Here is a 20264-nt window from a genome sequence, read left to right as displayed (position 1 = left end):
GGGAAGCAGCCACATAGCACAGGGAGATCAGCTCGGTCCTTTGTGACCACCTAGAGGGGTGGGACAGGGAGGATGGGAGGGAGATGCAAGAGGGAGGAGATAAGGGGATATATGTATATGTATAGCTGATTCACTTTGTTATAAAGCAGAAACTAACAATAACAAAAAAGAGACAAAAGAGTTATGGAAATGAGCTAAGGAATATATGCTGACCTAGGTTGTGTATTAGTAAGGAATTACCTTTGATTGTGGGTAAAAAATGATGGAAATAACAGGGGGTTAAGATAGAAGTTTATTTCTGACTCACACAAAAGAAGTTGGAAGTAGATATTGCAGAACTTGTATCTTTGTTGTGCGTTATCACTATGAAAATGAACATACATTAGTAAATACTTTCCGAGGGGCAGAATTTACCTCAACATAATAAAGGTCATATATGAAAAGTTCATAGCTGACATCATACTCAGTGGTGAAAAACTAAAATTTTTTCTCTAAGATCGAAAACAAGACAAAGAGACCCCTTCCTCCACTTCTATTCAACATGTTACTGGAAGTCCGAGCCAGAGCAATTAGACAAGAAGAAGAAAAGTCATCCAAATCAGAAAGGAAGAAAAGTTCTCTCTCTTTGTAGATGATACAATCTTATATGTAGAAAACCCTAAAGTCACCAAGAAAACTGTTAGAACTAATAAATTCAGTAAAATGGAGGGATAGAAAATCAACATATAAAAATTAGTTGCATTTCTATACACTAATAACAAAATTGAGAAAACAATTTCATTTACAATGTCATCAAAAAGAAAAAACTCTTGGGACTTCCCTGGTGGTGTAGTGGTTAAGAATCCACCTGCCAATCAGGGCACATGGGTTCGATCCCTGGTCCTGGAATATCCCACATGCTGCGGAGCAAGTAAGCCTGTGCGCTACAACTACTGAGCCTGCGCTCTAGAGCCGCGAGCCACAACTACTGAGCCCGTGTGCCACAACTACTGAAGCCCACGTGCCTAGAGCCTGTGCTCCACAACAAGAGAAGCCACCGCAATGAGAAGCCCGTGCACAACAACAAAGAGTAGCCCCCGCTCGCCACAACTAGAGAAAACCCGCACACAACAACGAAGACTCAACAAAGCCAAAAATAAATTAATTAATTAATTTTTAAAAAAGAATAAACTTCTTAGGAATAAACTTGACTAAAGAGGTAAAACTCCTGTACACTGAAACCTACAAAACATTGAAAGAAATTAGATACAAATAAATGGAAATACATCCTGTGTTCATGGATTAGAAGATTTAACACTTAAAATGTTTATACTACCCAAAGTGCTTTACAGAATCAATGCAATACCTATTACATATCAAAATTTTTAATTCACTTTTTGAACTTTTCCCATAAAGATAGTCACAAAGCACATAAAGATGTATGATCATCACAATGTTTTAGAATGGGGAGAAATTAAAAACAATCTGTGTCCATCACAATGGTACAGTGGAATAGTGTGTAGTCATGAATGTGTTTATGAAGTTCTACATTAACATATTAACATGTTCACAGCAAACTATTGGGTGAAGTAGCAATTACAGAGCATAATGTACAGTACATTTCCACTTATGTAAATTTGTGTATCTCTAGGAATATTTGCATGTCCATCCAGTTCCTGAAAATCTAGGTGAGGGGATTTGTGATTTCTTCTTTAGAATTTTCCCTGATTTCTGTACTTTTTTGATAATAAGCAAGAATATGTTTTGTAATCAGATGAAAAAAATTGATTTTCTTTGGGAGTGAGCAAGTGAGTAAGAGGAAATGACAAAGACAAGAAGCATAACTGGAATGTGAATCCCAGCAAGAATGGTCCTGCAAACTAATGGTGCATGAGCCTTGTCGTGTGTGCTAAGGCGAGTACTACTGTTAAGACTGGCCAGACCTTGAACCTGCCTGTTCTCCAGTTCCACTCACCTCTGTCCTAGTTCAGCCTCAGATTCCTCATTTGTAAAACAAAGTTTTAGTAGCTTGCCCATAATCATGGAGATAACAGGTGGAAAACACCTGAACTTGAACCCAGGCAGCTGACCCAAAGGCTATGCATAACTATCCCCTTGAACAACCCTGACTCTGCCCAGGAGAGCTGCCCAGCCCCACCTTGGCTCTCTCCCTCCACCACTTACAGATTCCTATCACAGCCCCTGAAGACTTGGATGAAACCCTTTCTTTATTATTAGTCAGTCACTTTAGACTTGTGCTGTCACATGTGGCTGTTTACAGTGAAACTAATCAAAATGAAATATTTTAAAATTCGTTTCTTCAGCTGCACTTGGCACTTCTCAAGCACTCAGAAGCCACACCTAGCTAGTGGATACTACGTTGGAGAACACACACATAGGCTATTCCCAGAAGAGAAAGGTCTGAGCTCAAAGAGGCCAGGAATGGTGCCTAGCTCACCACTGGGCTCTTAGCAGCCAGCTGAGTATCTAATACCCGGAAGACCCTCACTGAATGAGTGAGGAATGAATGGTTCAATCCAACAAATCCAAGCAAGTTGATGCTAGGTGGGGAAGGTATTTAGCAGGAGCTAACTTTTCAGCCAAGTCCCAAGTGTAATTATATAAATGGGTGGGTCAAGAGGAGGGTAGAGCATTCCGGATGGGGAAAAGACATTGATTTAGTAGAAATGTGAAGGGAATTGGCACCGTCAGGCTATTGTTCTCAAGCTCTTTTTCGCTGCCAATTAAAAATCATCTTAGGCGGTGTTCTCTTATCAGACTTCCTCCCTGATTTGGTATTATCGTAAGGTCTGCCCTGACTAATCAGGCTCTTGGCACGTGCACAGTCAGGTGATTTTTTTAAGTCTTTATTTATTATTTTTTTTCATTTTTGATAGGGGTGAAAGCATACACCCCAGAGAACTACAAGAAGTTTTCCAAGAAACTTTCAACCCAAATGCCCACTAGTTCAAATGTTCATATAGCCACCATCAAAATGGATGTGTCCTAAATGGCCCTGGAGTGTAGCAGGGAGACAGCTGAATTCCATGGAGGCTTTGTTCAATCCCCAGGCAAGAGATTTTTGAGCCAGTTACTGCTGGAGGCATAAAAACAGAGTTTTTCCAAACTAATTCTAAGATCACCTTTTTTTATTCCAAATCTAATATTAATCCAGACTACCCAGGTGGCGGGGCCGGGGGTGTGGCGAGAGTACGAATCCAGCTCTACCACTTACTAGCTGTGTGACAATTCTGAGCCTCAGTTCCCTCTTCTGTAAAATGGGAATAGAAGTGTTAGGAGTAGTAAATAAGCTAACGTATGTAAAGTGCTTAGTACCGTGCCAGGTACACAGGAAGCACTACATAGGAGTTTATTAACTTTATAAACAATAACTAATGTGCATTTTTGCCATATCTCCAAATACGTTTTTGCAACTGCCTAAAGAATGAAAGCAATAATCTTAACCATATCATTTGTTAAGCTCCTACTAAACACAAATCTTTTTTTTTTTTTTTGCGGTACGCGGGCCTCTCACTGTTGTGGCCTCTCCCGTTGCGGAGCACAGGCTCTGGAAGCGGAGGCTCAGCGGCCATGGCTCACGGGCCCAGCCGCTCCGCGGCATGTGGGATCTTCCCGGACCGGGGCACGAACCCGTGTCCCCTGCATCGGCAGGCGGACTCTCAACCACTGCGCCACCAGGGAAGCCCTAAACACGAATCTTTACAACAACCTGGAAATCCACCACCCCACCTCACCACTGCCCTGATCCAAACCACCATCACTCCATGCTTGCATTGAGTAAGTGCAGAAGCCACTTACCTAGTCCCCTGGTGTCCACTCTGACTCCCCATATGGGAGTCAGGAGTACTTTTTTTAAGTGGTAAACAGATTTCATCACCTCTCTATTTAACCCACGAGTGGCTACCCCTCTAACAGGGCAGCACAGTGGGGATTCAAATTTGTCATCAATAAGAACTTGTTTAGATATTCACTACTTCCAAAACATCCTGTGTTTTACCCAGCTGACCCTTTTTTTTTTAAATAAATTTATTTATTTGTTTTTATTTTTGGCTGTGTTGGGTCTTCACTGCTGTGCGTGGGCTTTCTCTAATGGCAGCAAGCGGGGGCTACTCTTCGTTGTGGTGCCCGGGCTTCTCATTGTCATGGCTTCTCTTGTTGCAGAGCATGGGCTCTAGGCATGAGGGCTTCAGCAGTTGTGGCACATGGGCTCAGTAGTTGTGCACGGGCTCAGTAGTTGTGGCATGTGGGCTCAGTAGTTGTGCCACATGGGCTCAATAGTTGTGGCTCATGGGCTCTAGAGCGCAGGTTCAGTAGTTGTGGCGCACAGGCTTGGTCGCTCTGCAGCACGTGGGATCTTCCCAGGCCAGGGCTCGAACCCATGTCCCCTGCACTGGCAGGTGGATTCTTAACCACTGCGCCACCAGGGAAGCCCTACCCAGCTGACCCTTGAACAACAGGGATTTGAACTGCGTGCGTCCCCTTACAGGTGGATTTTTTTTTCCCACTAGATACATACTTCAGTACTACACCATCCACGGTTGGTTGAATCGCAGATTGCATACGAAGGGCCTACTGTAAAGTTAAATGAGGACTTTTGATTGCACCCTTAACCCCTTCATTGTTCAAGGGTCAACTGTACCTCAGTTACCCTTTCAGCAGGGTGAGGAAACAGGTTCAGAGAGAATGAATCACTTGCCAAAGGCTGCCCAACAAGTTAGTGGCAGAAGTGGGATTTGAACGCTGAATCCACACCACTTGCTCTTAATCTCAGTGATGGATGGGTGGCCTGTAATCACTGAACTGTAGAGCATAAGAACTCATAACTCAGGGGTCCTCTGCCCATTCCCAGTCTGGGAGCCTAGGAAAGTTCAATGTTAATCTTTTGATTTCCTTGTCCCTTGAAAATACCTTTCACAGAGCGGAGAAGGGGTATGGGGTATTCTTTTCTGTCACAGTCTCCTGTTCCTAAGACTCAGTCCCTGTAGAGCTCTTCTGCAAGCCCCTATCCCTTCTAAGCCTGATTTTCCCACTGCCTGCCTTTGTGCTCCTCCCCAAGAATGCTCTTAGGCTTGACACAAAGGAAATGCCTACACCTTGGCTAACATCTACCCGAAATATCTAACATGCTGTGTCCAGTAACTTAGCAGGAGGGGCTCTGAGACATGGACACACCACTGATCTGTTTATATTGTCCTTTCAGACAGACCAACTTAAACCTAAACTATACCAACCTCCAACGTATGGCTTCTACCAACACTGATCAGTAATTAACTTCTCAGGCTGACATTACATCTTCTTCATTCCTGAATATGACCGATAACTTCATTCCACGATATGCATGGTTGCACATGTTTGTAAGTTTCTACTTAAATATTTATAGAATCATATATAGCTTTATATTGTGTTATCATATGCTTTCATGTCTATGCCTGTAACTTCAGTTACTAGCTAAACGCTGAGAACTCCCAACTTTTCATCCCCATTCCAGACACTGCTTCTAAGTTCCAGACCCACATATCCAGCAGCCCACTCAACATCCCCACTTTCATGTCTCACAGATGCGCAAGCTCAGCAAGCCCCAAACTAAACTCCTGATTGTCCTTCCTGAGCACGTTCATCCTCCCACGCTCCTTATCTAAGGAAATGGCAGGAGCCATCCAAACAGGTGCTCAAGCCCAAAACCTGGAAGCCATCCTTGACACCATCTCTCCCTACCTACCAGATCCATTCATCCCACGTCCGGACAGCTCTACCTCTTAGTCATTCAACAATCCACTCATCTACTTTACAATTGCTCATTCTTCAGCACTGTATGAAAAATGGGTGATACAATGGTGAACAAGATGGATACGTCCCTTCCTTCTCAGAATAGACAGAAACCACAACTGCACATTTTATTGAACGAATGAATAATATGCATACAGGAAGATAGTTTTATACAGAACAGAAAATTTATATAATTTCACTACTGTGCAATTGCGTATTTTCCGCTAGATCTTGTCACGGACTGTCTATAGAGAGGTAGTGTGTAGGGGCTGAAGGCATGGACTTTAAAGTCTCAAACAGAATCATTTGGTCAATCAGTTGGTAAATACTTATTATACACCTGTTGTCTTAGTCCGCTCAGGCTGCTCTAACAACATACCATAGACTGGGTGGCTTAAGCAACAGACATTTACTTCTCACAGTTCTGGAGGCTGGAAAGTCCAAGGTCAAGGTGCTGGCTGATTCGGCTCTCAGTGAGAGCCCTCTTCTTGGTCAGCAGATGGCTGCCTTCTTGCTGTGTCCTCACATGGCGGAGAGAGAGCCGTGGTGTCTCCTCCTCTTATACAAGCACAGATCCCATCATGGGTGCCCCACCCTCATGACTTCATCTAAACCTGTTTACCTCCAAAGGTCCTTTCAAAAATGCCATCACATTCGGGGGTGGGGGGGATGGTGTTACGGCTTCAACATATGAATTTGGGGAGGACACAAACATTTAGTCCACAACATCTACTATGTCCAAGCACTGTCCTAGGCATTGGGAATTCAGCTAAGAGCAAGCAAAGTCTCTGCACCCCCAGCATCTTGGAACACTTCCCTGTTTAGGAAATACCTCATCTTGATGGGAAGAAGAAATGTCTTCCCTCTATAGAAGCCATATACTCACTTTTTCCAACTCCCTTGCAGTAAGTTGCAGGCATGTAACCTGGGCTCAGGCTATCAGAAGCCTCTGTAAACTATATGATGCGAGGAAGGTGGCACCAGGGAGAATCTGTTTAAACAAGAGTAGTGGCAGCTACGTCCAGCTCCCAGAGAGAGCAGTGGGAGAAGTTCTAGCATGAGCAACCTAATGGTGACATTAGCAGTATGAGCTGCTGAATTTGGGATAATATTCCATGCCTGCTTCTTTAGGGCCAATCAATATCTTATTTTTTTTTCTTAAAAAAACAGGCTTTATTTTTCAGAACAGTTTTAGGTTCATAGGCAGATTGAGAAGACAGCACAGAGGGTTCTCATATACACCATGCCCAGATTTCCCTATTATTAACATCTCACATTAGCATGGTACACTTACTGCAGTTAATGAACCAATATTGATATGTTCTCGCTAAAGTTGATTCAGCTTTCCTTAGTTTTCACCAGTATCTTTTATGAACTTAATTCCTTGTTTAAACTAACTAATATTGGGTTCTGTTTCCAACTAAGAATCCAAGGTGATTTTCCTGGGTTGAATCTCATACCCTGAATATCCTAGCTGGGTATCTCTGGGCAAATTATTTAACTTCTTTCAGTTTGTTTCCTCATCTACCAAATGAAAGCCATTCAGTGCAATAGCTCACGGGCTTCTTGGGAACACTGGCTGTGATTTTCGTTAGGGCTTTCCAGCTTTGATATCTCCATGTGCTCTTACGGAATAATCAACGTTCAAAGAACTCAAGGACTGGGCTTCCATTTCCCCTCCTTCTATGGTTCCTCCCACTTCTTTCCTGGGCAGAAATCTCCTTCCTGAGCTTCTAGTTAATTCATCTGGTTTTGGGAATGAGAACGAGGCCTCCTGGAAAGAAGGTAGAATTTAGAGTCAGACAGACCTGGGTGTAAATCCCGCCTCTGCCACTTATCAGTGTACAGCCTCAGGGGACTCCCTCAGCATCTTCTGTCTCTGAGCTTTGGACACCTTAATTGCAGAATGAGATCTTTCATGGCCCTGTGCACATCATCACACTCCAGACAGTGAGTAGCCCATATTATAGATGTTTGCCAGTGGTTTATCAGGTAATACGGGAAAATATTCAGACCATCTGCTCCTTTGATATAGCATTTAACCATTTGCTGTGTATTCATATTATTATATTTGATCTTCACAACCGCCTTGAGAAAGATATGCAGGATAGTTATTTTAATTCCCATTTCATAGAAGAAGAAACTGAGGGTCAGAGAAGTTGAGACTAAGTCAGTGCTTTTACCGCTACAGCTAAGTTTTAGGGGTGGGCAGGACATTTCGGTCATGCCCTTTGTCTATTGAACCAAAAGTCGTGACAGTAAATTAAAGCTGCCTAGTTTTTGAGCATACCAGACATTAATCTTTAAACCACCTTCCTACTTTTGGAGAAACTCCCTACTATGTGATCCCCCAAGGAAAGCCAAAGAGGACTCTCCCTGTTCTCTGGAAACAGGCACATGACCTAAGATCAGTCATTGGGTTGTTCCAACTCAGGCCTGTGAATATTGAGCAAGCAATCCAATGACACAGAGATAATTGAGGATTTTTATCCAGTGACATCAAGGTTCAGTGCTAGAAACCTCAGGGTCCAGCAGTAGCAGCAGTGGTGCCGTAGTGGCAGGATATTAACAAGGGACTTCAGTTGTGGCCTAACCTCCCGGGAATACACACATTTCCTAAACTTGGTTCTCTGGTCCTCCATCAATTTTGGAAGCTACTCAATATCTTCTCAACACATTATCTGTTCAAATCTGTTGCTTGCACCCAATAACCCTGAGTGATACCCTTAGAGAAACATCCACAGGACATACTGAGATGTTCTCTCTAACACATTTGGCCTCAAAGAAGGATTTATGGGTAGACTGGTCCAGCTTGTGTTCCATCCATCTCTAAAATGTGGAAGAACAAAGAGGCTTTGAGTCATCTACAGAGTAGGTCCATAACAGAGGCCACAGTACATGGGCCGGCCAGGTTCGCGAGTCCTCTGCACTTCTGTCCACACTATAAATCCCATGGCTATGTATAGGCAACCTCAATACAATAGAAATTCCTTACAAACCAGGGCCAGTCTAGTAAGGGAATGGCTGAAAAGATACTGTGAGAGGGTGTTTTACAAAATGACCTTAATGAGAAGCTACCACCAAGAAGAAAACAGGCACAGACTTTGAGCAAAAGAAAGATTAATTCATTAGAAATCCTAATGAAGACTTCTTAAGAAGAACTTCCTTATGCAGAGCAAATGCTGCCTGATTTCAGAGTCTTCAAGAAGAAGAGACCCATAAAACTCTGCAACTAGCCTGCAATGGAATCTTCCCAAAATGTTAAAAACCTATCTACCATGTGTCTTGCAGGCACACTTCATGCGCTGAATCACTTACCTTTCAAAACTGTTCTGTAAGATTACTATTATCCTCTTTGTGTTGTTTATTTTGCAGATGAGGAAACCGAAAAGTCAAAGAGGTTAAGTGATTTGCCCAGGGTTACCCAGGTATTAAGCGGCAGAGCTGGAGGAGAGCCCAGGGTCTGCCTGGCCCCAAAAGCCACATTCTTTCCACTAGCCGTCCGCCTTGTTTTCCTTCCCAAGGCGTTTGTTGAGATCCTTTGCCAAAAATGCTAACAGCTAATGCCTCTGACAGTGGAATGAACAGGAAGTCTCTCGGTGGCCCTGGTGACACGTGGGAGTGGCTGCCCATGAGATATGGGTTTGTAGGGCTGGGCTGGGCTGTCAGAGAGGTGGCGTGATTTCTGACTTGGTTGTTTTTCTCAGGATGTCCTGGTGGGGTTATTAATTCAGGAAGGGTGAGGAAGAGAGAGAGAGGTTGAGGGGTAGGGAAGGAGAAAAAATGGGGGAGAGAAAGAAGGAGAGAGAGGGGGAAAGAGAGAGGCTTTGCCCTCATGCATAACCACATTCCTGCCTTGAATGGAGTTCACCCGCCCCAAATCCAAGATAGCAGCTCCTCTCTGGAAGCAGCTGGTGCCCCTTCAACAAGCCCCTCACAGCACCAACTCTCTCCCCGACCTCAAAGGCTCTGCGTAAGGGCTCAGTCCTGACGGATCCCCTTCAACACTCTTGTTTCTCCACTGGACAGGAACCTCTTTGGAGCTATATTAGGCAACACAGCTAGACAGAATTGGGGATAAGAAGTAAGAAATGGAATAACTTTTTAGCCTTGACCAGAATGTCAGTGGAGGTGAGTTAATTAACATATGGCTTGCTTCATCTCAGAACCTTCTGAGGGCTAAGTTGACCCTGCACCAGCAGCCCAAGAAGAACATCAGAGATGCAGAGATCATATGGGAAGGGCAGCCTCTTGAAGGGGGAGATGAAGGGACTCATCTCCCCTGAGGGGACAGACGCAACCCTCCCTGACTATGGGTTGACTATGACAGAAACACGGAAACATTCAGGGGAGACAAGTTTTCCCCAGTCTAGGTGTTCACTGCAATGGGTCAGGGGGGGTCCCCTGACCACACCTGGCCTCTTGTCCTGCCTCTCATTACTCCCTGGGGAGACGATGAGTTACCTGGTGGGCGAACAAGAGCCCACTGTCTGTTTCTTGAATGGGTGGTGCTCACCTATCAAGGATTAGCGAAGATTCATTGGTCTCTCTTCCGCATCCTCTTTTCCCTAGCCAAGTGTGCAGCTTTCCAGACTGCAACGAGCTCTCAGGTTGGTTCCTCTGAAGTCCAGCCTGGATATGGGGAGTCAACAAGCCCACGTGGGCTGTCACTCAAAAGTGCTCCAGTCATAAAGGTGACAATTCGGCCCCATCCACCTCACGCCTTTGTGTTGTCTCAGAAACAGAAGGAAGAGGAGATATTACTTTTGCCCCCTCAAAACCCCAGCTAACCAAATGAGAGCTGCGATGATTAATATCACCATTTCCTTGTTTCTGAGACAAATCTACCAACAACAAAAACAGGATTTCCATCTTCACTGGTTGATTCAGAGACGTCCCAATACCCCTGCAAATGGCCTCGAGATCAGACCCTGTAGCGGAAACTTACACACCATTGTAAAGCAATTATACTCCATAAAGATGTAAAATAAGTAAATAAATTAATTAATTAAAAAAAAAAAGATCAGCACCTGTGCCCTCACTCCAACTCCCCTGCACTCTCACCCACAAACACCCCATCCATCACTCCACACCCACATATCTTCCTGTCTTCTTAGCACATAAACTCTTCCCTCAGTAAGAGGGGACTTACAGTCCAAGGTCACTTACAATACGAAAGAGGCTGCCATCAATAATGCTGAGGTCCTCATTGTCCCACTGTCGTGGGCCCAGGGCCTTGTTAGGTCAGCTTCGCAAAAGCCTGCCAAGCATTTAGGAGGAGGAAGGGTCTTACCCATGAGTCTGTTCGGTCCCTGGAGTGTTTGCAGACATTCCTATCCAATGATGTAAGGGAACTGGACAACAATATGGTGTCACAGGGTATACGGGACTGTGTGTGCATGCACACAAGTGCATGCGTGTCTGCACGAGCCCAGACTTCTGTGTGTGCCTGTGCCCAGGTCTCTGACAAGCCCAGTGTCCTTCAGTTTCCACCTAAGAACCAACTGTTGGCAACTTGTAAATTAGCGAAGAAAGGAAGGGAGGAAATGTTCGCTACAGAATGTCCAACATCCCCAACCTGGGGATGGAACGTCGGGGGACTTGAGGATGTGTTTACACAACATTTTACACAACATTAAGGAAGAGGCGACTGTACACAATGGGCAAGAATGGTGGGTTCCCACTTACACAGGCAAACTTTGAGTGACATGATATAATTGCCTTGGATAGTGTCCCCTTGGCAGGGACAATGCCAGGGGCCAATGTGGCACTGGGAAGCTTTAGGTTCCCCCATCATCTCCACGTTTGCCTGTGTAAATGAGAACCACCATTCTTGCCCATTTCTCTTTATTGGATATGTCTCTGTCTGTGCTCTCTTCCTTCTCTCAACTTTTACCATTTTGTTTGTGCCATTCGTATAGAACTTAGGGACTGGTGAGATTTTCAAGGGCAGGGATGGGTCTAAGTGAGTCACTTTGTACCCCAGCACCCAGCAGAGCCTGGCACAGGATAGGTGCTCGGGAAACGTGGATTGCAGGAGAGAAGCATCTTGCTATCTAGAATGTGCAGACTCTCTCCTAACCAAAAACACAACACTTCAGATTCTCCAGAGTGGCTCCACAGCGAGTCATCTGATATACAGCTCCTGTCGAAAGCCTAGCTGAGCTTGATACTCCAGAGAGAGAAAAAATTGACCAAGATTTCTCCAAAGTTTCCACCATAACAAAGAAGAGAGGAGGTGAAATTGTGTTCCATTCGGGAGTTTTCAGATATAACCTAAAAAGCAGTCCCTACCACACTGCCCCCTAGAATCACTGCTTGAAGATTCTAGAGGAGTTGACATCTCATTTCACCCTTGGTTTTGTTGAGAGCCAATAAAACAACCAATAATGTGTGGAATGTCTCCGTCTTAAAAGAAATAATTGCTATTGTGGACATCATCCATTACGAGGTCCAGTGTCCCTTTTCTCTTGCTTTAGGCAAACTCATAAAGAGATGAAGTGGATCCACGTGGTGTGGGATGGAAGGGCGGCTCACGTGTTCAGCCGAGCACAAGTCAAGAGGTACCTGTTGATGGCAGAGCTCGCTCTGAATAGCCAGGAAGGATTTCAAGTAAACAGATGGTGACAAAACATATTCAGAAAGGGATAGGTAGCTACAGAAACATGTGAGAGGACCACCCACCCAGACAAAGGAAGGAGGGCTTCCTGGAGAAAGTGACAGCTGAGCAAAGGACATGAGGATCACGTAGGAGTTGAAGAGAGTGGGGGCGGGGTAAAAGTTCCTTAACAGAAAGAAGAGCAGGAGAAAAGACAAGAGCATGGTTCATTTGGAGAAAAGGAAAGCAGTTCATCATGTCTGGAATAGATGAGGTGAAAGGTGAGATAGGAAGTGTAAACAGCGGTTTTCAGAATGATCAGAAACATTTCAAAAGTTTTTTTCCAAGAGCAAAATGGTGACGTTAAAGAGTTTCAATAGGGGGGATTACTTAACCAGATAGAGATTTCCCTGGCTGCAATGTGGACCATGGATGCGTGGATGGTGGGTGGGGTGGAGAGGATGTGGGGAGATGTAGAAGGATTCAGTTGCTGTACTGGAAGTGAGATGATAGTGGCCTGGACCAGGAGGGTGGCAGATGGGATACAGAGAAGCAGATGGATCTGAAAGATATTTTAGAAATAGAGTTGATGGGACTTGGTAACTAGTTGGGTACCAGAGTGAAAGAGAAAGGAGTCAAGGTTGGCTCCCAGCTTGTGATACTTGGGATGAAACATTCCCTGGGTCATGATTTCCTGCAGACAGGGTCACTGCACCTGCTCAAGGACAGGACTGATGTCAGACATGTTCTCCTGCACTTCCTACACCCTAGGCTGGGCCTAATCCTTCTCCTTCTCTCTATTCCAGCATCACCATATCAGCCACTAGATGGATACAAAAACAGGCTTCCTTTACGGATCTACCTTGGCTTTGGGTGGAGGCAAAAGGAAGCCCGCTTAGGTTTCCAGGCCTCCTTGTGCCCCAGCACAGCCCCAGAAAGCCCTACAATAGCACCAGGGATGGGGGGCAGTATACAGAGGAACGTGGTATAGGGTACATGCCCAACTATTACTGGAGCAGGATTTTGTTTCCCTCCAGTTCTTGTCCCTGGGGAGTTCCAGGCTCTCAGTGGGGAAGCCAAAAGGCACAGATGAGAGAATGGTGAGGTCCAGGTACCTAAGCATTCCTCCAAACTCCCATCATTATTCGTCTTTGTAACCCTAACATGGGCACTGGAAGGAGCAATGGAGGGAATGAGAAGGGAGTAAGGAAAGGGGAGAGGTAAACAAAGGCATCCTCAAACCACAGCAGCAAGGTCTTCCCCCGTTTTCCACCCAATCCTAAGAGGTCCCACCCAGGCCCTTGGGAGCAGAGTCCTTCTTCCAGCCTTGCAGTGAACATCTGACTCCATGGCTCCCCTGCGACTGTCTCCACAGCAAGATTCCTGATGAAATCCCCTCCGAGTACATCCTTTGGATCCAATCCTAGCTCTTAAGGATATTGGCACTTAGTCCAAGTACTTGAAAATTAGGAAGACGGGGGTGGGGGGGGAGTATAAAGAGTTGACAGCTGTGCTGCACATCCCGAGGGCACCACTGACCTATCTTTGTGAGCAGAGCCCTTTGGAGTTGTGCGGTGCTGCCAGCCGGCTTGGGAGTCGAGACACCCCATCCCATTCCTGCGAGGCTGACTTGTCTGCATCACTCTCCCATTCCATCCCATCCCATCCCACCCTCACACCACACACCACACAGCCTTAAGCCTTGCCTCTAAGAGTCCCAGTATTGGGTTCCTACCACAGGTCCCATGTACCCATAACACTCCGTGCCCCAAATGCAACAGTGTTTCCCAAGGCTTCAATTCACTACACTTACTTGTAACGAGAGGAAAAATCCAAAAGGGAAAACAAATGTCAAAACTGAGGAGCCCAGGCTTGACAAAGGAGCCAGGGAAAACCAGCCCAAAGGCTGAGGAGAAGCTTTCCCGAGCCACAAAAGCACTCCTCTCTCTACCACTTGCTTGTGAACTCTGCCAGACCCAGGGTTTGCATGGCTCACCCCACCCCTCCCATAGTTTAATGAATGTGTCCTCTGCTGAGCCTGCCAGCCCTCCACTCTCTCCACCACCAGGGCTCCTTAAGGGCTGCATGGTTGACATTTCTCTCTGGGCCACTCCATGACATGATTATCGGAAAAACAAAGGAAGCACATTTGTAATAAATCCTGAACCAAAAGTGAAGTCATTAAAAAGCTGGGTTTCTCCCCAGTGCCTTTGGCAGAAGGGAGCAAAGAGAAAGAGGTATTTGCTCATTGGTTTTAGTATCTTCACTTTGCCCCCCACTTTTCCTCCCTGTTTGTGTCCTCTTCAAAACTCATATGTTGAAGCCTAACCCCCAGTGTGATGGTATTTGGAGGTGAGGTCTTTGGGAGGTCATTAGGTCATGATGGTGGAGCTTCATAAATGGGATTAGTGCCCTTCAAAGAAGAGACACAAGCTAGCTGATCTCTCTCTGCCATGTGAGGACGTAAGGGCAGGCTCTCACCATTTACAAATCTGCCAGCACCTTGACCTTGGACTTCCCAGCCTCCAGAACTGTGAGAAACAAATGTTTGCCTTTTAAGCCACCCAGGCTATGGTATTTTGTTACAGCAGCTTGCTGGCCCATGGGCCTGAAGACTTCCCCCTTCTCCCAGACTCCCAGGAGTTCTATCTGAAGGACCCTAAGGCAACAAAACTTTGATGCAAGGTGCAGGGGGAGTAAATAAGGAAAACAATCAAAAGAAAAGGCGGGAGTGAAGATGTTACATAGCTTCTAGTGCAATGAACAGGGCTGGGCACCACTAGATGCTACCTCCCCAGCAGGATGTTCACTCTGAGAGGACAAGAACCCATTTGCCATCTCATTCCCTTAAAACCCCATTGTCCAGTGTCTAGTACATAGTTGTTGCTCAATAACTATTTGTTAAATGAATGAGTTAATGAATCTCTTTCAGTCTCTACGGCAGCCTTATGGGGGATCATCATACAGATTTGACAGATGAGAGAACTGACTCTAAGAGGTCAAATACCCTATCCCATGTATAAAGTTGCAGACTTTGAACACAGATTTCTGTAGACACATTAGAGAACACGCAGAGAGGTGATATGAATCCAAGGTCCTGATCCATCAACTAGAAAGTTCTTCCTCTCCAAAATGCTCAGAAGAGCGCTTTGAGCTTGCTTTGTCTATATTACACTTCAAATATTGACTCCATTATCCTTATAGCAACATGCATCTATCCTTTCTTTGTCCCACCATTACACATGAGATGTAGTGCAATTATGTATTTATTATGCATTACTGCAATTGTTTTCTAACAGTTCATTAGACCGTGAACTCCTGACAGCATCTTGTTTACTGGGTGCTGGCGATGCTGAGATAAAGTCTTCACAAAGATTCGTGGCATAAACGAATGACTGGATGAATGATTTTGTATAAACCTTCCGTTTCAAAAAACACTTTTGCTTACATTGTCTCACGTAATCTTCATGTGACTTGGTGAGTTGTTACTATTATGAACATCAAGTACAAAAATTCCACCTGGAGGTATAACAGTTTTTTTGTGGGAAAACACTTCAAGGTGGTGGAGGCCAGTGAGAACCACGAGGACAGAGATGTTGACCCAGACAACAGAGGAGAGCAAAGAATCTTGACCTTGGGCAAGAGGTAAGGCGGTAAATATGCTGAGGTCAGTTACAAGAAGAGAAGATAGTTGATAGGAAGAAAGGACCCAAAGACAGGGAAGGACTGAAACTAGGAGTGAGGTAAGGAGCCAGTGAGACTCCCTCGTCAGGGGGAGGGGTAGCTGAGGGACACTTCATGGATGGTATAATACTTACCACCCTTTTGAAGTTGATGAAATTTCTGCCATGTAAACCCCTCATCTCTCTTTCCCCTGCCGAAACCAAAACCAAAATGAAAACAAAACAAAAACTAGACACTCTGGTCCATGTTACTCATCTTACTCTTCCTAGTCTGTAAGTGGGCTCTTCTGGAACTCCCAGGAAGGGCCAGGCTTCATGCTGGGTCCACATGGTACAGAACAGAGACTGCATATGAGGAAGCTGGAGCCCAGCATTCAGAAGTTTGGGAGATTTTTATGAGCTGTGGTAAGAGTGGGGAGAGGTTTAAGCCTCCTTTTCCACCGTCTCACTGACACAATGGCCCTAGTTTCCAGCTGTGCTCTGTTCTGTGAAGAAACCGAGGACCAGAGAGGTTAAGGACCTTGCCCAAAGTCACACAGGTAGCAGGTGGTAGAAAGAGAATCCAATTAAATGCAGGATATATACTTGACCTTCAATCTCTTGTTTCCCTTGTATCTTGATGCTACTGCACAAAGAATAGTGTCAGCATCGACAGGGCAGAAGAGGGGCCTGAGGCCTGACTTTTGGACAGCGTGGGCCGGAGCACATGATCCACTCTCCGATTCCCTCGCACAGGAGACACTGTTGCACTTTGCCCTATTGCTGACCCTAGAGGACAGCAGTAAAATTCCCCCCCACCATTCCCTCGATACAAGCACCCTGCTCCCCAGAGACCTCCAGTTCTAGCTCTCTCCTCAGAGACGGGAAGGAGGGGTGCAGGAGGGCTTCTCCTGGGGCTCTGCAGACAACACCCCCAGTGGGCCGAAGCAGAACAAGGGGAGACAACTTGGCAAGCGGAGGCCCCAGGACATCTGTTAGAGACCCTCACACACACACACACACACACACACACGCGGGGTTTATTAGGAACAGGCCCGGGCACTGAGTAGGCCGGACACCATAGTGGAATGTTTACCCGCCCGTCTGCCTGTCCTCTCAACACCCCAGCCTCACACCAGGCAAGGCACTGGCCATGTCTCAGGAGTGGCCAAGCCACTGCACTTCGGCTAGCAGTCATCACCATGGCAACAATCAGCTGACTAGGCCTCAGGAGGCCTGAACGCCTGCTGCGCAGCCCAGATTCCAACAGGGTCTTCCCGGTGTTCCTCCGGCTCCAGCACTGCACTAATAGACACCACGCTCAGCCATTTCTTTGAAAGACTGTTCAGTGAATGAGTCCATCCAGCTCCAACCAGGAGCGATGCGAGGAATTCTCATTCCCTCCCATCCAATCCTTTCTCCAACAGATGCTGAAATGCTATGACTCCTCATTGAAACTGAAATATCTAACTGGGGAAACACTTAAAATTTTTTTTAATCAAATGACATTTCATCTTTATTAGGCACCTAATATGTGCCAAACACTTTATGTACATCTTCTCTAATCCTCACTATAGCCTTACAAAGTGGGTATTATAAATGCAGCTACCAAGGCTCAGAGGGTGAGTCATACAGCTAACAGACTGGGAGGGAGGCATTTGAACCTGTGGACCTTCTGGCGCAGACACCTGTGTTTGGCCTACCATACCGTGTAGTCGCTAAGGGCAGGTTTTAACGTGGGCTGAGAGGAGGGGGATCTGGGTTTGCTGTGGGCTTGCAGGGTGTCAGGTGGTAGGTAGGGGGCTGGGGGTGGGAGCCAGCAAGAAAGACAAAAGATGAAGAGCTAGACTCCAGAGCGAGGTCGTGAACTTTCAAAGGATCTGTGGACAGAGTTCAGGTGGACCGTGACCTTGAGGGAAAGTTTCATCTTTATTTCTAATTCTAACTGAAATGTGTTCAGTTATGAACGTGGACCACAAACCACAGGAGTATAAGCAGTTCCTGTGACGCTGCATGAATGGAGATCACAGATTTTTTCATCACTTTATAGTCCTCACAGCTTTTCAAAATATGATTTTAGACTCATCACCACCTTGAAATTACAATAGTTATCAGACTCACTGCTAATTCTTGTACGTAGTATGTCAATAAGGAAACACTTATAGTACTAAATTTAGAAGTTTGGGTTTTTTAATATTCTTATTGTGTATTTCAATATAATTGGCTTTCTCTGTAATCCTATGTATTCTGTTTTATTCAGTTAGGAACTATATTCTATTCTGAGGGAGGGTCTATAAGCTTCAACAAATTGCCGAAAGATCAACAGCACAGAAAAATTAAGAACTCCTAGTTGGGGAAGTCCAAGACATGGTTTTCCTATTTTAAAATTCTACCTACCCCACTCCTCCAACCTATGTTTTATCAAGTACACTCTTTGGCCATGAATTAATTACCTGGGCGGTTTGTTAAAATGTAGATTTCCAGGGGATTCCCTGGTGGCACAGTGGTTGGGAGTCCGCCTGCCGATGCAGGGGACACGGGTTCGTGCCCCGGTCCGGGAAGATCCCACATGCCGCGGAGCGGCTGGGCCCGTGAGCCATGGCCACTGAGCCTGCGTGTCCGGAGCCTGTGCTCCACAGTGGGAGAGGCCACAACAGTGAGAGGCCTGCGTACCGCAAAAAAATAAATAAATAAATAAAAGTAGATTTCCAGGACATACATCCAAAATACAAAAGTAGAATCTGAGGCTTGGCACTTGGGAATCTTTACTTCAACCCACTCACCAGTAGAGGTGCCCTGTACAGTGCCCCTGAGTGGATGTGGCCCTGGGAGCAGCATGGCTTAGGGTGGGCTGGACCCCCTTGGCCAGGTGGGAACAGTCTACACAGCTTCACCTGGGGGACCTGATCCTCCAGGTGATTTTTCAATACTCATTAATGTCTCTCAGTGAAGGAAGAAGGGATAAATCACTACTTTTGGTTTTGGTTTGGGGTTTTGTTTGTTTTGTTTTTATGTGGGGGGTTTGGGGGTTTTTTTTTGCACTGTTTTTGTTTTTGTTTATTTGCTTGTTTGCATTTTAGGGGATGTATTTGTTTCTTAGGGCTGCCATAAGAAATTATCACAAACTAATTTGAAACAACAGAAATTTATTTATTTATTCTCTCACAGTTCTGGAGGCTGGCTGCAAGTCGGAAACTGAGGTGTCGGCAGGATTGCTTCCCACTGGGGGTTCTGAGGGAGAATCTGTACCATGCTTCTCTGCAAGTTTCTGGTGGTTTCTGGCAGTCCTTGGTCTTCCGTAGCTCAACAAAGGAAAGGAGGGAAGTGCAGACAGGAAACTGCAGATGCAGGACTGAAGCCTCCACAAGCTTCTGGACTCACCCTACACCACCTGCTGCTTTGCCACAGGCCACTCCACACTCATCTGGGTCTCAAGTAAATGAAGTTGCATCTAGAGACCAGGCATCAAGAAATTGGAACCCCCGAGCAGGTTCCGACTGGCCCTTTGATGTCTCCTTTTTATCCCTGAGGACCAGGCCAACTTCTCCACCAGTCAGGGAGGCACAGTGCCTAGGGCCCTCCACACTTTCAGGAACCCACAAAAATATTTTCATTCCTTTAAAATTCAAACTAAAAAAATAGGAACTTGTAAGGATGAATAAAATGTTTTCATTTGTTTCCCACATGAGAAAAAAATCATCTTTATGGCCCCTGAACATCCATTAAATTATTTTCGTACGTTTTTATGGAGGAAGGAACCCAAAAAAGGCAAGAGTGGCTCACGCTCACAGAAGTCAAAATGTGGCCCTGAAAGAGGAGGCTTCCTAGCAGTGGAGGGGAGAGGCCAGTGTCCCTTGGATCAGCTGCTGAGATTTCATGAGTGCTGAGCAAGGGGCTGGAGGCCTCCTGAGGTCCCCACCTCCAGAGAGTTCCAAGGGTCTCCACCACTGAGGTGTTCTAGTCCTACCTCTCCGATGGGTCCCCTGGATTCTTCTCTTCCCGCTGGGAATGGAGGAAGCAACCATCAAAGAAGAAAGGCAGAGACACGAGTGGAAAAAAGAGATTCAGAAACCTTGGGGGATTCTCAGAAACAGGGCCAGCCTAACCCATCAGTTTACTATCAGCAATGCACAGGTTCTCAGTCCAAAAAGGAAGACCTAAGGGAAGAAGAATGCAGAGTTTAAGCTATAGCCATAAAACTGGAAAGAAGATGGGAGAAAAGGCAGGCCTTCCCCTCC

The sequence above is a fragment of the Delphinus delphis genome, chromosome 11 (assembly GCF_949987515.2).
Source record: "Delphinus delphis chromosome 11, mDelDel1.2, whole genome shotgun sequence".
NCBI classification, from domain to species: domain Eukaryota; kingdom Metazoa; phylum Chordata; class Mammalia; order Artiodactyla; family Delphinidae; genus Delphinus; species Delphinus delphis.
The sequence above is the reverse complement of the archived record's forward strand: the minus strand, read 5'-3'. Positions refer to the sequence as shown.